This window comes from Zootoca vivipara, chromosome 10, assembly GCF_965207765.1.
Source record: "Zootoca vivipara chromosome 10, rZooViv2.hap1.1, whole genome shotgun sequence".
In the NCBI taxonomy this organism is placed as follows: domain Eukaryota; kingdom Metazoa; phylum Chordata; class Lepidosauria; order Squamata; family Lacertidae; genus Zootoca; species Zootoca vivipara.
The window spans coordinates 35,042,959-35,061,595 of NC_142593.1; the positions used below are offsets into that span (position 1 = coordinate 35,042,959).

General features: G+C 40.7%; 1 long non-coding RNA gene across 1 annotated transcript in view; it reads left to right on the forward strand.

The window, feature by feature from the left end:
- Window positions 1-1,468: 1,468 nt before the first annotated feature.
- The window catches only part of LOC148684432 (uncharacterized), a 75,338-nt gene continuing 58,169 nt past the window's right edge, over window positions 1,469-18,637 (forward strand). Inside the window, exon 1 of the long non-coding RNA XR_015945998.1 lies at window positions 1,469-1,594. This is a non-coding gene — a long non-coding RNA (uncharacterized LOC148684432). The remainder of the gene's footprint in view (window positions 1,595-18,637) is intronic.

Below are 18,637 nucleotides of genomic sequence, written 5' to 3' on the forward strand. Positions count from 1 at the left end.
TGGTGCAAGATATCAGAGAGTCTAGAGAAACGGAGAATAATTGAGCAGGGGACAAAGTCAGTGGGGGGGGGGGTACAAAATTACGGCCATATGAGGCTCAGAAATTTGAGTATTGAACATTGTAAGCTATCTTTAAGTTAGAGATCTCATGCTTTCTTTTACACCAGCAGTCACAGGGAAAGCTCTGGATGAACAGTGTGGCCCAGACTAAATGCTTGGTTCTAGTCTTGATTATAGGCCAAGAGGCAAGGTGGTCATTTGTCATGATGCCCATTGCTGCTTTGGCCCTTCTGCTGAAAATGCCATAAAGGATGCCAGTTTCTACCATTACTTTGTCTGATAGTGACTCAACTGAAATTGCCAACTCATTGCACACAGGTCCCTGAACAGCTGTCAGCTAGCTACAACTTTCAGCCATTACTATCCTAGTCCAGATTTAAATGGCTGTCGGTAAATTTCACAACTGAGTCAGTTACAAAACAATAAACTTGGGCAATGTAAATGTATAACTTTGGGGGAAATGAACTTTATACTATTTCCATCTACACTGGCATAAATTTCCTGTGAAATGAATTGAAGCGGAATTAATGTGATGTGGAAGATCAAAATTTCATTGTTTCACAAATTCATTCAAGAAAATTATTTACCCCTTTAGAATGCTTATTTATATAAAAATGTTAAAATATTCATTCTATAAAAAATTAGTGTGACAGTGCAATCATCTACATGTCTTCTCAAAAGTAAGCCTCATTGTCTTCAGTGGGGCTTGCTCCCAAGTGAGTTGGTATAGGATTTCAGCCTGAGTTGATGTGGAAACCATAAAAAATGACTAGAGGAATAAAAAATATTTTTATTAAACATATATTGAAATAACAGCGAAAATGTAAACAAACTACACATTCCCAACCCCCCTGAAATAAATACCGGTAGGTTTCTTTACACCACTGAAATCGCAATAGCTGTAGTCTAGTGAGCTTCATTGGGAAGGATTTTTATTTATTTTATAAAACTTGTTACCTGCCCTTCACCATAAGGTTCCACGGTGGGTTGTAACAATAGAATTGTTGTTGTTGTTTAGTCTTTTAGTCATGTCTGACTCTTCATGACCCCATGGACCAGAGCACGCCAGGCACTCCTGCCTTCCACTGCCTCCTGCAGTTTGATCAAACTCATGTTGGTAGCTTCAAGAACACTGTCCAACCATCTTGTCCTCTGTCATCCCCTTCTCCTTGTGCCCTCAATCTTTTCCAACATCAGGGTCTTTTCCAGGGCATCTTCTCTTCTCATGAGGTGGCCAAAGTATTGGAGTCTCAGCTTCAGGATATGTCCTTCCAGTGAGCACTCAGGGCTGAAACAATAGACTATGCAATCATAAAAACAGATAAAGCCATTCCAAATGGAACAGAACAGTGTGTTCCACAGTTGTGTTGCTACAACAGAGAGCAAGCTCTGCCTTCGGCACTCACTCAAAACATCCTGAGAAAGTGGAACTTGAAACTGATCTTTTCCAGATATTCTGGAATGCAGCCGTACCTTGGATCTCAAATGCCTTGGCTCCCGAACAAATCAGCTCCCAAACATTTGAAACCTGGAAGTGAGTATTCTGGTTTTCGAACATTTTCAGAAACCGAGTGTCCGGTGTGGCTTCCATGGCTTCTGATTGGCTGGAGGAGCTTCCTGCAGCCAATTAGAATCTGTGCTTTGGTTTCTGAATGTTTTGGAAGTAAGGTGGACTTCTGGAACGGATTCCGTTTGACTTCCAAGTTATGACTGTATAGGCAGGTTTAAATCTTTTGATTGTAAGCCTGTATTGATCTTTGTAAGCCATTCTGAGAACCCTTTTTCAGCCGAAAAGTAGTAAAAAAATGCTATAAAGGTAGGAAGGGGAAGGCATTCCCACCAATATTCTGAACCCAATAGTAGTACATATTTGTAACATCACAGCATAGCTACAGTGGCACTCTAAGCGAGACAAAGTGAAGCAGTTCTTTCTTGTTTTGTTGATTGTAACATGTTACTAAATAGTATTTTCAGATAAAGTTGTGTTATAAGGCTGCTGGATACTCATATCCATAAACTGTCCCATCATTCTCTCACTCCCTTATCCATGCATTTAGGTGCCACATTAAGTCTTCATAGTGGTGTCATAGTACTAGTGACTCACAACATCCTGGAGTAGCCTTATACTCTTAAGTAATCCCACTATCACTATAACATTTCACCCACACAGAGGTACCTGAATCTAAAATATTTTTCCATCAGGAAATTATAGGGTTGGGCTGTAATTTATACAAGATTAGTCAAAATGAAATAATACATTAAGGAATAAACTGATCCAATAATACATTAAGGAATAAACTGATCCAGTTCTACCATATGGCATATTAATAATATTACAGTGTATTTTAGCTATTAAATAAGTGTTGCTGTAAAATCAAGAAGATTTGAATACCTTCCTTATGTTGCATTCCTAAGTACTTAGTCCATTGAAAAAAGTGAAATTTACTTCCAAGAATCCATGTTTTAACTCAGGGTGGTTACATAGTTTGAATTTTATGTTGAAGATTATTTTACAGTTCTGAAATGGAAAAAAAAGGTAGAAAGAAAACCCCAACCCATTAGAGGATAAAGAAAATATGCCCCCCCCCCAATAGTAATTATAACAACCCAAAACTTTTTTGGACTTTGTCTTTAGTGTAAGTTGAGTAAACAATCAAGTAAGGTTCTGCCTACCTTTTGGATTTTTATCAGATCATTGTAAACTGTAAAATGGAAAAATAAACGATAGGCGTATATGGTCAACTGCCAAAAAAATTGGCTAGCCTTTAATCTATTTCCCAGTATTTAATTCTTTAACATCTTTGTCTAAACTGAAACCTAAGTTCACTTCTACTGTCCTATAACTGTACACACTTAGGTTGTTGACCCTGTTCTAGTAAACTCTTTGCTGTAGCTCATTTTTAAACACAATGTCAAAATTTCAGCAACAAAGTAGATAGTAATTTCCCTGGTGAATACCAACACCTCTCTCTATCTGCCAGGAAATAAAGACATAGAGGAGGAGTGAAATCTTCAAGTTTCTAGAATCAGCTGATATTTCCTTCAATCAGTTGTCATGTTCTTACAGGCTAAGATATTGTCATCATCATCACTCTGGGCTTAACTCATTTTGACAGTAGCTACATGTCTCTATGTTGATCTTCATCTCTTTGAGTTGAAATCTGTACATTGAGGCATTCATGATTGAACTACATGCTAATATAAACAGGTCTTGAATTACAGTGGTACCTCTCCTTACGAATGACTCGACTTACGAATGTTTCTACTTGCAAATAGAGCTCCGTCCGCCATCTTGGATGCTGTTTAGATAGGATTTTTTCTATTTATGAATTTTTAGATAGGGCTGCTTCGACTTACAAATGTTTTCTCCCAATACATTCCTATGGGATTCGACTTACAATTTTTTTCGACTTACGAATGTGCGTTCGGAACGCATTAAATTTGTAAGTAGAGGTACCACTGTATAGTAAAGAACTTGCAGGTATCAGGTGAATTTCACCACCTATAAAACTAATACAAGGCCCACCTAGGTTATTAACAGAAGTAGTATGAAACTCTGGCCTTATGACTAAACTTGAATTTTACTTAAGAAGATGTAAGCCTGGATTTTATTTACATTGATATGTAATAGTGCAGGCTAGCACTCTCTCTGTGTGTCAATAACCAAGAACAAGCTTCATATAATTATGAACAAGTCTAGTTTTCTACTGCTACTCCTCAGTTTACCTTGATAGACCTTTAATCATTTTGCTTCCCTATTCTGTGGTGTGTTTTGAAAATGTAAGCCTGCCTGCAAGGGCATATATAAGACATGATATGTAAGTCCTAATTAAATACTGGTAAATAACAATAGGGTAAATATATTTTAACTTTATCACAATGGCGCAGATATGCAGGTACACGTACCATCTTTTGGAAATTAAGGAATAAAGAATGGTTGTTAAAAGGTAGCACACCCCAATTATTAATAACTGACAATCCTTAGTTGTAGATCTTGTTTTTCTCTTTTGGAAGATCAAAGGCACATTTCTGAAGAAAAACATTTACATGTTGTTGTTTTAAAAGGCAATAGCAAGCCTTTCATCATAATGAAATGAAAGTGTACCTTGCATCTGCTTTCCTTCCAAGAAAGTTGACTGACCCTAAGCTAAAGTTGCCATTGACAGAAATGCCCCCCCCCCCCGAAATGGAAAATGTGGTTTTCACAATACTGTAATGACAAAATATCCTACACCTAATGTATATCTATCTGCCTTGCAGAAATACATGGCACATTAGGATCCTTCAATATTAGTTGTTGGCAACCCTGTTACTGAAAATGAAACATGGAAGATACTAATAACCATTGGCTTCAATGACAGAAAGAGGGTTGCCATTTCTGTTCACCACAGAATCTTGGCAGTCAAACTCTCTTACATGGTTACCATATTCATTTCCATCTAATAATGCTGTTAAAATATGCTCCTTCTCGACTGTCATTCTTAGCACCTACTTTTCAGCCTCTTGCTTTCAGATACAAGAAACCACAGACTCAGCAATAGGGATGTCATCAGCATCCTTGAGATTACATCTCCTTCTGCCAATGCTAATACCACTATGGAAACCATCAACAGCAATACACATTATTATTTCTATATAAATACTGAGCAGATGTGACAGCCTTGTCAAACTCCTTTTCTGGTGTCCAACCACTTTGTTATACAGTACCTTGTGCTGGCTTGACTACTCTGCTCTGGTCAGGAGGAGGGGGGTGCAAATGCAGCGTCTAATACTAAGCAGGAAGGCACTTTTGTATGGTACAGGAATGGCCTGTCATGATTTGTAATGGCATAATACTATTATTTTCATATAGTCTTTGTTTATTTTATTCTATGGTCTTTCTAGAAGTAAAATCAATTGATTTAGTATTGTAGATTGGTTATATTCGAGAGATGCCAAAACTGAAGAATTCCTTTGCCAACCAGTAGAATGTCATCTTTGCCCCCACTCTATCTCCCCCACCCTGCAATGATAAGCTTTTCTGCATAATAAATACTTTTAGTAGAGGAACTAGAGCTTATGTACAGCTCAGCATTGTCATTCAAATGCCGTTCAAAAAATTGTTGTAGTATAAATATAGGATTTGTACTATCCTATATTTATTTATACTAAAAGTCACTGTATAAAATATGGAAGCTTAACTAATATATAATTAAATTGCAGACATAAAATATCATAGACTGCTTTCAGATGTAATCATTGATTTGCTGAGATATCTCCTCAATCAGTGTTTAGGATGGGGTGCAAAGAATGCCTGCTCAGACAAAATTATTTCTACTTACTGGGAACAACAAATACCACCAGCAGTGGTGTGGGTTTTCCAGAATAAAAAAAACTGCCTTATTGTTGTTGTTATTATTATTTATTATTTATACCCCGCCCATGTGGCTGGGTTTCCCCCGCCACTCTGGGCGGCTTCCAACAAATACCAAAATACATTAAAATATCACAGATTAAAAACTTCCCTAAACAGGGATACTTTAGGTGTTTTCTAAATGTCAGGTAGTTGTTTATCTCTTTGACCTCCAATGGAAGGGAGTTCCATAGGGCGGGTGCCACTACCGAGAAGGCCCTCTGCCTGGTTTCCTGTAGCTTTGCTTCTCGCAGTGAGGGACCCGCCAGAAGGCCCTCGGCGCTGGATCTCAGTGTCCGGGCTGAACAATGGGGGTGGAGACGCACCTTAGGTATATAGGACCGAGGCCGTTTAGGGCTTTAAAGGTCAGCACCAACACTTTGAATTGTGCTTGGAAACGTACTGGGAGCTGCCGCATTCTGGAATAATTGCAGTTTCCAGGTCACCTTCAAAGGTAGCCCCACGTAGAGCGCATTACAGTATTGGATAGTCTATTGGTCTGCCCACCTCAGAACTGTCTACATCAGCATTCTTCAACCTTGAATGTTGAACTGCAACTCCTATTATCCTTGCCCATTGGTTAAGTTGGGTGGGGATGATGGGAATCGCAGTCCAACAACATCTGGGGACCCAAGGCTATAGAAAGCTAGCCTACACTAATTTGCAGTGACTGTCCAGGATATCAGACAATGGTCTCTCTCTTAGTGGTGCTCTGAGACCTTTTGCATGCAAAGCCTGTGCTCTACCACTGAGCCATGGCTCTTCCCATAGCAGAGTAGGTTCGATTTTCATTCTGTAGGCAGGGTCTAAAATTACCCAGCCGCGTCTCTGGTTTGAAGACTGGGATCCACTAGCTACCCACGACTAGTTGTGCTTGCCTGTAGGTACTACCCCCTTGAGTTTTGCCACTATTGCACCTGTTTTGAATTTTATGGCCTTGTCTGTGTATCATAATGTCCACCACTCTATGCAAGCAAGCACCTCCCCCCCATAAATTTAGTATTTTGAAATCAGTCACCCCATTCTGCCCTCTTAATGCAATAAAATATCCTAAGAAAGAAATTCTGTTGAAAAATAAATGGTTGGCAGAATGGATTGACTTCCGAAAGACACGTACACAAGCAAGAGAGTACTTAAGTGTTTAAAACATTCAGACCTTGTTCCCAAAAAGCATTGCACATTTAAAACAATAAAGAAATAATTGGAATTTATTAGAATATATATGCTAACATTAAGGTATTATAAAATAGCTTATAATAAATGTGTGGATTTGAAACAATGCCTTAATTGCCATGCAGTCAGTGGAAGTCAATAATTCCAAAAGTAGTGCTTGACTTTAGGGGGGAAAGTGTAATGGCTCATGCAGTCAGATAATGGATTTGTTAATTGTGTGCAGTTGTATGGGATGCTATAGTCAAAGGAATGAATTTTTAAACAGCATTTTACAGCAAGGAATGCTCTTAAAGTCAAATTGTAAAGTAAATATTTTATATAACAAATGAACCACTAACTAAAGCAAGACTAATTACAAGTAAGTTATTTCTTGAGGTGCCAGCTAATATCAGGGAGTAACTAGAAAATTGCAGGGATGTATTATGTTTTTAAACTTGGCATAGGACCTAGTACTTACTGGCTGAACTAAGGCTAAGAGTTAACTGGTTAATAAGTGCAAAATAGGAAGCAGTTAACAGGAACCTGTTTTCTTTATGGCTAGGAGCTGGGCAGTAGCTTGTAAGGCACTTCCTTCCCATAGCTTTTTGCTAATTTACATCTCTCTCAGTTTTCATTCATAGTTGCATGTTGTCACCTGATGTAGGTAAGGAAAATTAGTGCTGGGGTGGATAAAGATTCACACCTTGATACCGTGACATGTTCACCCAGGTCCCGTGGATCCATCTCAATGTGCCCTTTGATGTAGATGGGCAGAACAGTCCCTATCTGAGAACAGTCATTGCACTTGTGTGGCTAGAACTGGATTGGGGCCATTGAGTTTCTTAAAGTGTTTTCTAAATAAAACAATACATTTTAAATTTCAAGCTTTACTATCTGAATTATCTTGATATGAGGTAAGGTGAATTTGCCCATTATTTGATTCAAATTCAAACCTGTTTTAAATGGTGGTAAGGAGGGTAATGGGGTATAGATTTCTACACAAATAGCTGTGTGCCCAGAAGAATAGGAACTTTGTTTTGTTTTTGTTCTCTTTTTTGCCTTTTCATTTTCATTAGATAAAATGCTAGGAACTTCTTTCATTTTCACTTCAGTGTTTACAGCTCAGGATTCCATTAATACCTCCCTTTCCCCCTCTGCTATTCTGTGCCCTAGTTTGCAGTCAGTTCATACTGCACTGATGTATATTTCATTGCCCAAGGCTTAATTTTGATTTATTGTCCATCCATAAATTAGAAAAATATGCTCTGGAATTCCATCCTGCTGAAAAGCTGTGCCTGATGTCAGGGGACTGGGTGATATTTAAGATGTCAGAAATACATATTGGATTAGCGTGCTTTGTTTCCCCACAACAGCAGGTGTTTAATCATAGCTGATGGCTGAAGTTAAATGCATTAGGACAGCATCAGCCAAGAAGATGGAGTTTTTCTAAACCATACAAACTCCAGATAAATAACTCAAAACTAATTGTGTGGCCACATCTTAGATACATTTTTATTTACTTAATACATTAAACCACGAAAATAGCCTCTGGCACTTAACTTCCCATTTACAATGCTGCGCAACTGCCTTATATTAGTGAGTGGATGCTTGTTCAAACAGTATTGCATTGCCCTTTCTTGGTTAACCAACGAATTCAGATATTTCACAGAAGCATTAAAAAGGAAGAAAATGGGGATTCATCACTTATACAAGGATAGTACCGGTAGGCAGGTTTTTTTTTAGAATTTGTATTTATTCCTCTAGGAATAGTTCTTGACATTTTGATATAAATATCAAGTTTTCTAATTCTAGTAGTAGATTAAATGCAATATATGCAGTGCATTCCCAGCCAAGGGCATTAAAAAAACCCCGTTGAGTGTTTATTTGTTGCTGTTAGGGTAGCTGTTTTGTTTATGTTAATCAGCATTCTCTGTGTATAGAAAAATGATCAGGCCTGGTCTTGAGCAATTTAGCTGGAGGCCAGAGAAAAGACGCTTAGGAGAGCAAACATTTTCAAGGTCAACCGGTGAACTGTAACAAGCCAGTGAGATTCATGGCGAGAATTGTATATTTTGACACAACAACGATTTGATTAAAAGAAAAAGTAATGGGTTTAAACAGTCGCTATGAGGATGTAGCCAGACTTTGTTAGCTTTTCGCAAATTACTTAACAGGCCGGTGATGGAACTGGAAATAGGACTATTTTGTATCAGGAAAAGGAGAGAGAGTTACATTTAGAACACTGCTAATAAGAGTGTTAGTTCTGGGCTTCTCAGGTATTCCTCCTGCTGCATCCTTTCTCAACATTATGACATTATAGATACTGAAACACATCTACTTAGAAGCTCCATTGTAATCAGCGAAAACAGTATTTCTCAAGTGTGTGAGGCCTCTCTCAGGAGTAGACATTTAGATAGGGCTATCCAGGATGCAACATACTTACCCTTCAACAGTCTCTGTGATAGGATTACACTTCAGTGAATGGGCTGTGGCTTGCCAGAGCACACACTGAAACCTGTGAGGGAGAGGGGAAAGCAGCCTGTCTCAGGCATGGTAAGCATACTCTCCAGAATATATCAGAAAGTAAGGAGAGATCACTTATGCCCATAAGGCTCATGTTTGTGAGGAATGCTAAACACAGCCCTGGAACACTGGTGGGGTTAAAATCTGGGAAGATTTCAGTAAAACATATCTGGTAGGGGAAGGATCAAGCATTCCCCTCGCCTGTCTTTTCTCCAATGCAAATTGTTTTTCCAGAAGGTATTCTGTAGTGGGGAAAGGGTCAACTGCAGTTTAACATTTAGTATGCCCCACACTCTATAGTTCCTCACAAGACAAAGAAATTAGAGCAGAGGTCCTCAAACTTTTTTAACAGGGGGCAAGTTCACTGTCCCTCAGACATTATTGGGGGCCAAACTAAAGTTTGAAAAAAAAGAAGAACGAATTCCTATGCACACTGCACACATTTTATTTGTAGCCCTATCCTGCTTCTCCCAGCAGCCCAGCGGTGTCGCGCATCTCCCCTCTGAGCTCCGGGTGGGGAGCGGGGTGGGGGTGGGGCCCTTTCAGAACGCCAAGGAGACTTTTGGACGTCGGGGACGGAATTGTTGCTACTTTTCGCTGCTTTTTGTGCGTGCCAAGTGTTTGCTTAGAGAACCTCCCTGCGGAAAAAGGAAAATGGGGGTGCGGTGCGGCGGATTCTGCAATTGCCAGGCAGGTGGGGTTTAGGACCTTGGTGGACCAGATCTGGCCCGTGGGCCTTAGTTTGAGGACCTCTGAATTAGATATAGGAATGATTAATTCTAACACTGGCAAGAGCTGCTGTGCATGACTTGGGCCCCAAACACCCTTTTAATAATCTTATTAGTATCAATAATTTATTAATTACATTCTAAAAACTGTATCAAGGCAATGTACAGTTAAAAGCACACCCCGATACATATAAATCATAGAATCATAGAGTTGGAAGAGACCACAAGGGCCATCCAGTCCAACCCCCTGCCAAGCAGGAAACACCACCAAAGCATTCTTGACATATGCCTGTCAAGACCTCCAAAGAAGGAGACTCCACCACACTCCTTGGTAGCAAATTCCACTGCCGAACAGCTCTTACTGTGAGGAAGTTCTTCCTAATGTTTAGGTGGAATCTTCTTTCTTGTAGTTTGAATCCATTGCTCCGTGTCCGCTTCTCTGGACCAGAAAACAATCTTTCTCCCTCCTCTATATGACATCCTTTTATATATTTGAACATGGCTATCATATCACCCCTTAACCTTCTCTTCTCCAGGCTAAACATACCCAGCTCCCTAAGCCGTTCCTCATAAGGCATCGTTTCCATGCCTTTGACCATTTTGGTTGCCCTCTTCTGGACACGTTCCAGCTTGTCAGTATCCTTCTTGAACTGTGGTGCCCAGAACTGGACACAGTACTCCAGGTGAGGTCTGACCAGAGCAGAATACAGTGGTACTATTACTTCCCTTGATCTAGATGCTATACTCCTATTGCTATACTCCTCCTATAAAACAAAACAAAAACAATATTAAATAGACTCTTGTGGCAAAGACTCATTTATCCAGCAGGGAAAGCCTGCTGGAACAAAAATGCCTTCAATTGTTTCTAGAAAGTGAAGTTAGAGGGCTTCTGTGGTGTCTTGACAGGATTGCTGTTCCACAGAACAGCCAAGTTATTGCCGAGTGGGCTTCTGACATCTTTGGAACTTGCAAGAGAGATTCTCTCACTGTAGCAATCCACTGGAGTATAAGGGATAAGGCGGTCTCTCAAGTAACTTGGTCCTTAGTTGTATAGGACCTTATATATTAGTACCAACACCTTGAACTTGACCTGCTAGCAGATTGGCAGCCAAAGCAAATCCTGCAAGCACTGTGTTATAGGCTGGTGGTAGTTTGCTCCCACAAGAAACCTAAATGTCTCATTCTGCATCAGATCCCGACTAACCTGAGAGGTAGCCCCACATAGAGAGCATTGCTCTTTATGTTCCTACTATCATAGAAATAATGGACCCCCCACCCTCATGTTTGACCAGTGATGCATAGAAAAAGAAGATAGATCTCATTTTGTTTGATAGTTATTTCCTCTGCAAATACACCAGCACTCTTTGAAGAGCGAAATCTGGGATAGAATTGATGAATATTCATATAATCATATAATTGTAGAGTTGGAAGGGTCCAAAAGGGTCATCTAGTCCAACCCCGTTCAAGGCATAAATAAGGTTACTAGCAACTGACTCAAACACAGTAGCTGCTGTTTTAGCAGTTCCTGGGAAACAAACGTGTTATGTGGAATAGTGTATTTCACCTGTTTGCAACCTATTTTCTCACTCTCTCCTCCATCCCTGACAACAGCAAAGTGGGCTCTGTTGGAATCCAACCAAAACAGCACATGCAGCATTCTCATTTCTCTCTCTCTCTCTCTCTCTCTCTCTCTCTCTCTCTCTCTCTGTGTGTGTGTGTGTGTTAACCATTGTAACATACTATTCCCAAATAATACCTTACTGCCCTGTAACTATTGAAGTAGGGCATAAGGAACCTGTGGCCCTTCAGATGTTGTTTGACTTCAGCGCCCATGAATCCCAGCCAGTGGTCAGAAATGATGAGTGTTGGAGTCCAACAATTTCTGAAGGGGCACAGTGCTTTGCCCCCCCCGTATTAAAACAACAGCCTTTGACACTGGGTCAGCAGGCAGTAACTTGATCAATACCTGCTTAAAACATTGCAACAGCCCCTTGGGCCACTGTGGTGCAAGGGACTAAGGAACTAACTGGCAAGGAGCTCACAATCAGAAGATGTGTTCAAAATGGGACTCTCAAGCAAAGGCAAATTTCTTCTAGTGGGTCTCTACTGGCCGAAATCCAGTAACTATAGTTTTAGATGGTATATTGATTGACCATGGCATGATCTGTCCTTATGGCTTGGAGCTGGAGTCCATCTGAAGGAAAGCAGCTTATTGACCTCTGAAATAGAGTTTCTGTATCTTTAATACTTTTTAGAGGTAGTTGTGCATTGAAATTAATGGGTTCCATCCAGCATTATGATTTATTGTTCACTAGCCCCAGTGTTTTGCTCACTTCAGTAGAAGCAGGGCAAGGCAATTTTCCTGATTCCTTCTTCCCCCCTGCTGCCCCCTGAAAATCTGCTTCAGGGGTTTGGGGAACCCAGAGTAGCACAAGAGGTGTCATTGGGGAATACAAGGGAAAGAGAGAATCAGTAAAAATCACTCCCCTGCTTTCTTTGACAAGATCTGCCAAAGATGTTTAGGGGTATGCATATCTCTGCGTCCCCCCAGAAAAAAAAACACTGCATAGGTGGGAATAAGGAGGCCACATGAGCAGGTCCAAGTTGTTCTGGTTGTCTTCCCATACTCCTCCCTTGCAAAGATGTGGACACAAAAGCATTGCAATTTTCTAAGTACTTTACCTATTTATTTATTTATTTATTTTATTTATGTATTTATTTATTTATTTATTGTTGCATCTATATGCCACCTTTTCTCCAAGGAGCTCAAGGTGGCGTACATTGTTCTTTTCTTCCCCATTTTATCCTCACAACAACCTATGAGTTAGGTTGGGCTGAGAGGCTGTGATTGGCTCAAGGTCACCTAGTGAGCTTCATACTTGGTGGAGATTTGAATGCTGGTCTCCCAGGTCCTAGTTCTACACTCTCTACACCAGCTGGCTAAACTGAAAACTGCCTGGCTAAACTGAAAAGTGTCTAAACTTGGTTTAGGAGGGGTTTCTGCTGTCACAATTTTTAGTGTGGGTAATGTCACAGTAACCATACATTACTCAGAAGTAAGCCCTAGTAAATTCCATGGGCGATTGCTCCCAGATAGAACTGGAGCCTTAATTGGTAAGTCTTAATTGGTAAGGTACCACACAGAACGGTTAACAAGGTTGCCTCTAAGCCTTCATCTCAATTGAAAGAGACCAGCTCCCCCCACCCAATGTATGTACTTCTATGCCTCACATGTGTGAGGGCTGACCAAAATTGTTGAGCTTTTTTTAGGATTGAAGTTGCTGAGCTTTTTAAAGGATTTTTACCCAGGACATATACTGCCACAGGGGCTGGATTAAATCGGCGGGTGTGCCAGATTAGCCCCCAAAATGGACTTTGGTCATGCCTGGGCTAGGGTGTAGGAGACCAAAGTTAAAATCACCACTCGTCTATGAAGCTCCCTGGGTGACCTTGGGCAATTTGCTGTCAGCCTATGTCTCATGGTTGTGAGGACAAAATGTGGAAGAGGAGAATCAAATCAAATCAAAAAATTTATTGCATTAGCCAGTTGGCCATAGCACATAACACATAAAACATAAAATAAAAAATAAAAAAATCCTAGCAGTAACCTACCGCTATTATACAGAGCATGTATCGAAAACATCAAATATAAAAACATGTGATATAAAACAGAATTTGGTAAAAACTACCCTGTTTCTCATATTTTAAGACATACCCATAAAATAAGCCATAGCAGGATTTTTAAGCATTCAAGGAATATAAGCCATACCCCGAAAATAAGACATAGTGATAGGCGCAGCAGCAATGCCGGCCGCGGGAGGAGGAGGAGGAAAAAAATAAGACATCCCTTGAAAATAAGCCATAGTGTGTGTTTTTTAGGAAAAAATAAATATAAGACGTGTCTTATAATATGAGAAACACGGTAGGATGCATCATGTGTGTTTTGTCCATTGGAGAATGTTTAGTAAAATCCGTGTCTAGAGAAAATTAGCCAGTCGCGAGAGCTCCGAGTTTCAGGGCCTGCAAGATATAAATGGCCACTCCGCGGGTAACCCTGGGGTTAGCGTCCACCAATAGAAATTTCATGCGGTCATCTTCCAAGGCGATAAGCGAAGGAATTAGTATGAGGAGCCTTGGTCTTATTGCATCGTATAGGGGGCAGTGAAAGAAAAAATGGATAAAATCCTCTATCTTTCCCTTGTTGCACGGGCAGAGTCGGAGATCGGGGGGAGTGTTGGAAAATATACCCTGTAAAAATGCTGTGGGAATGGAATGGAAGCGGGCAAGTGTGAAGGCCCTTCTTTGTGAAGGGTTCGTCAGGTCGCTCAAATAGTGAGCCATAGTTCTTACTGCCTTCACGCGAGGATACCAAGTGGATAGGTTGGCCGCGTTAGATAGGGCCAGGTCCCGCTCTTCGTCCCTATCCAGGATCCATTTATGGACTTTATCATTGTCCCAAGCGATCAGAGCGGAGAAAGCTGGGAGGGAATAATGTTCACAGATGGCCTCCATGCCTTTTGACCAAATGTGGCTGCCAGTAAAGGCTAGGAAGGCTTGTTTGGCAAGAAGAGAGTTTGGGGCTTCTGCAAGAGATTTATAATAAGTGATTATCCTGATGTGAGCTCTTGCCACAATAGATGGCAGTTCCAGTTCCATTCTTAATTGGGCGGGGATGGTCCCATTGTGGAGACCCAATATCTTTCTTACCAGGAGGTTTTGCAGGAGGTTTTGCAGGAAGAAGAGAATCATGAATGCCATGAAAATAAATTTGGTTTGCTTTTTTTAATTGGTTCAACACAGAATAGCTGGTTGTGAGAAGGTGAACAAGTCAGTTCTGTTGGGTCTGGTGGCTACTTGTCTTGCTCTGAAGAAAGCTGTAATGAATTTAATGGAGCTTACTCCTGGAGTAAGTAAAAAAGGTAAAAGTAAAGGACCCCTGACAGTTAAGTCCAGTCGCAGACGACTCGGGTTGTGGCTCTCATCTCGCTTTATAGGCCGAGGGAGTCGGCATTTGTCTGCAGACAGTTTTTCTGGGTCATGTGGCCAGCATGACCAAGTCGCTTCTGGCACAACAGAACACCGAAACCAGAGCAGCGCATGGAAAAGCCATTTACCTTACCTTTCCTTACCTTACCTTACTTTACCTTATCTACTTGCACTTTGACATGCTTTCAAACTGCTGGGACCTAGCAAAGGGAGCGCACCCCATCGCGGGGATTCGAACCACCGACTTTCTGATCGGCAAGCCCAAGAGGCTCAGTGGTTTAGACCACAGCGCCACCTGCGTCCCCCTGAGTAAGTAGGCTTAAATTATTACCTGCATTTATATCACCTCCAAAAGGCCCGTGGCCCACTTTGCCCAATGGAGAAGCTTCTATAGCCTAGGACTAACGTACATGCTGACTACAGGCATCATGTCTCTGATATTTTTTCATCATCAAATTATTTAGTCACCTTTTTGCACCAGCTTTAATTCTGTGTTAATTTTATGTTGGTGTGAAGTCTTTTCTTACATCTGTATTAATCCCTGCCCCCTCTCCAACTGTGAGGCACCTGCTATAGCAGGGGTCAGTAAACTTTTTCAGCAGGGGGCCGGTCCACTGTCCCTCAGACCTTGTGGGGGGCCGGACTATATTTTGAAAAATAATAATAACCCAGAGATGCATTTTAAATAAAAGGACACATTCTACTCATGTAAAAACACCAGGCAGGCCCCACAAATAACCCAGAGATGCATTTTAAATAAAAGAACACATTCTACTCATGTAAAAACATGCTGATTCCTGGACCGTCCGCGGGCCAGATATAGAAGGCGATTGGGCAGCATCCGGCCCCTGGGCCTTAGTTTGGGGACCCCTGTGCAGAGGAAACTGGGGAGATATATTTCTTCGGGGATAATCCAGCTACCCAAATTTCAGGGTTACTTCTTTTTTTAAAAAAACCAAGTATTTATTTAAATAATATTTATGCTGTATTTTACATGTATCTCAAATCACCGTACAAAGTATATAGCCGTTTTAGTGGTAGAGCTTTAAGGAAAGGCATTAGAGCATTGTTTTACCTTTTAGTTTCTCACTAATAAGTAATTTTGTTTACATCTTCTAGCATTTTCTGCCAATAAGTACAAAGGCCCTTATTTTATTTATTTATTTTAATCCTTAATTTAATAATATATTTTAAAAGGCCCTTATTGTAAAAACAGATAGAATTAAAAATTATTGTATTAATATTTAACAGAAGTTTTTTTAAATGTATTAAACTACCCAATTGTATGTTCCAGCTGTTTTCCCTGCCACCATAGGTCTCCTCATGACAAAACGTCTGGCGATATAAATATGCTTAGGACCATAACGAAAGCCTTTATGAGCACCTCATGTAGAATCAGTTGTGGGATAAAGAACAATACAATACCCAGAAGAGAGGAATAAAAGCCACAACAAGCAGACTTCCCCTTCTTTGTTCCTTTATTGAACCTAATATGGGCCTTATTTCCATTATTTCCCCACAACCACCAGCACCCCCCACAAGTATAGAAGATAGGAAGAGAGGCCTGGATTTGAGGGAGACGATAAAGATCCCCCCCCTTGCCCAATGTGTATTTGACTCTGTGCTGTGGCTTTTCTCCCTTATTTATGTTTTTTATCATTACTCAGCTCAGCCACACAAGGCAAATTCTATTTAATAAATTAGCCTAATGGATTCCGCAAGTGGTCTGTGAGCGCTGTGCTTCCTCCAGTTAAGGAAAACATTTATATTCCTGCTCCCTTTGGCTTTCTTGCCGAGGAGGGTAACCAGCGGGCAGGGACAGAAAAGGGAAAGGGGGGGGAGGAGGACAGCCATCTTCCTTTGGGCTAAGAGGGGAAAGTGTACTTAAATCCCAGGGGAGGTCTGTTGTGGCGAGGGTGGAAGGGAGAGGCCCTGCTAATGCCCTTTGTTTCACTGTTGTGATCCTTGGCAGCCCCAGGCTAGAGTACCTACCACAGCTTTTCCCCTTGCTGTGCCGCTGCTGCCACCGGCACCCCTCCTCCTTTCCAGTGTTACATGTTAAACTCTTCCAAAGGGGCCTCTTTAACAGCTCCCCATGAAATAATAATTCATTATGCTGCTAGGAGGGAAGAAAGGGAGTGTAAGTATCTTGATGGGATTAGAGAAAACCCCTGCAGAGATGATTTAGTAGCCGTGATAATTCACTTAATAGGAGCCTGGGGTAAATTGCCAGACACTGAAATGTAACTGAGCCAGCCTGAAAAAGGATGGCACTACAGGTCTGTGTAGGATAACTGGCTTCATTAGCAATATTTAAGAGATTTTGTATAAGAATGAGTAATAAAAGGCAGAACTATTTAATCCACCCCTGCTTGGTGGCCTTTAGCTTTAACCATCTGAATATCAAATTGGAAATGGCATGGCAGCAACACATTTTGGAAACTGTTCTTTTGGCTGTTATTTGTATGGTTGGTTTAGTTTCTCATTTGTTAACCTTTCAGGATGAATCTCTCTGAAAAATGCATAACTGCATGATTGGAACTCAAACGAAGATAATAGAGAATGTAACAGCTTAGACTATATTGCAACAAAATAGAAGGCTGGTTCAGACCATTATGTCTGACTGCTTTTGTCACTCCTCCTCACAGGAATGGTCTACTTACATAAGCAGTGTGAGGCAGGAATATGCAGATCTAAGGTGTGGTAGATTCTGGCCTAAATCCAGCACTGAGTTTGGTGTGTTTATGCCTCTTAAAACCAATAGGCTGAAGAATACCTAGCTCTATGTTGAAACAAAAAATAAAAAAATTCCTTCCAGTAGCACTTTAGAGACCAACTAAGTTTGTCATAGGTATGAGCTTTCGTGTGCATGCACACTTATTCAGATACACTGAAACAGAAGTCACCAGACCCTTATATATAGTGAGAGGGTGGGGAGGGGTATTACTCAGAAGGGTGGTGGGAATGGGTGATTGGCTGAGTAATACACTTCCCTCTCACTATATATAAGGGTCTGGTGACTTCTGTTTCAGTGTATCTGAAAGCTACGAAAGCTCATACCTATGACAAACTTAGTTGGTCTCTAAGGTGCTACTGGAAGGAAATTTTTTATTTTTTGTTTCGACTGCGTCAGACCAACACGGCTACCTACCTGTAAATAGCTCTATGTTGAATGTTTATATCAATTGAAGAAACAAAGTATAATGACCAAGATCTATGTTGCATCCTTTTGAGTAGAGCTTTCCAAACTGTGTGTGTCATCTGCAGTGTGTAGGTGTGTCACACAAACACTCCCCACGCTCCTACCGGGCCTGGAAAGGGATTAGTTGAACCTCCGGTTTGCTAGTAAAACTGAATTACTGTGTTGCGAAATGATGCATGTCTAAAAAGTATGTCACCAACATGAAGTTTGGAAAGCTCTGCCTTAGAGGAAGTAGATAACTTTTGTGTGTGAGAGAAGTAGGTGTAACTAATGTAGAACTTAGAAAGGCAATACTTAAGGAAAAGGTTGTGTGGATCAGACATGGTTAGGAATTGCGCTGAAAGCTTTAGACTTCCCTCAGGCAGGAATATTTTTTTTTGGGGGGGGGGATGTTTCCCTCCAATTTATTTTCAAAATAAATAATTTTTGAAAATGATGTATAGGTGGCACCTTACGCCCGTCAAATTGGCTAAAATATATAAAACAAACAACAAGAAATGCTGGAAATGCAATAAAAAAGATGGAGATTTCTACCATCTCTGGTGGACGTGTGGGAATTAATTTATAACGAATTAAAAAGGCTATTGCGTTATA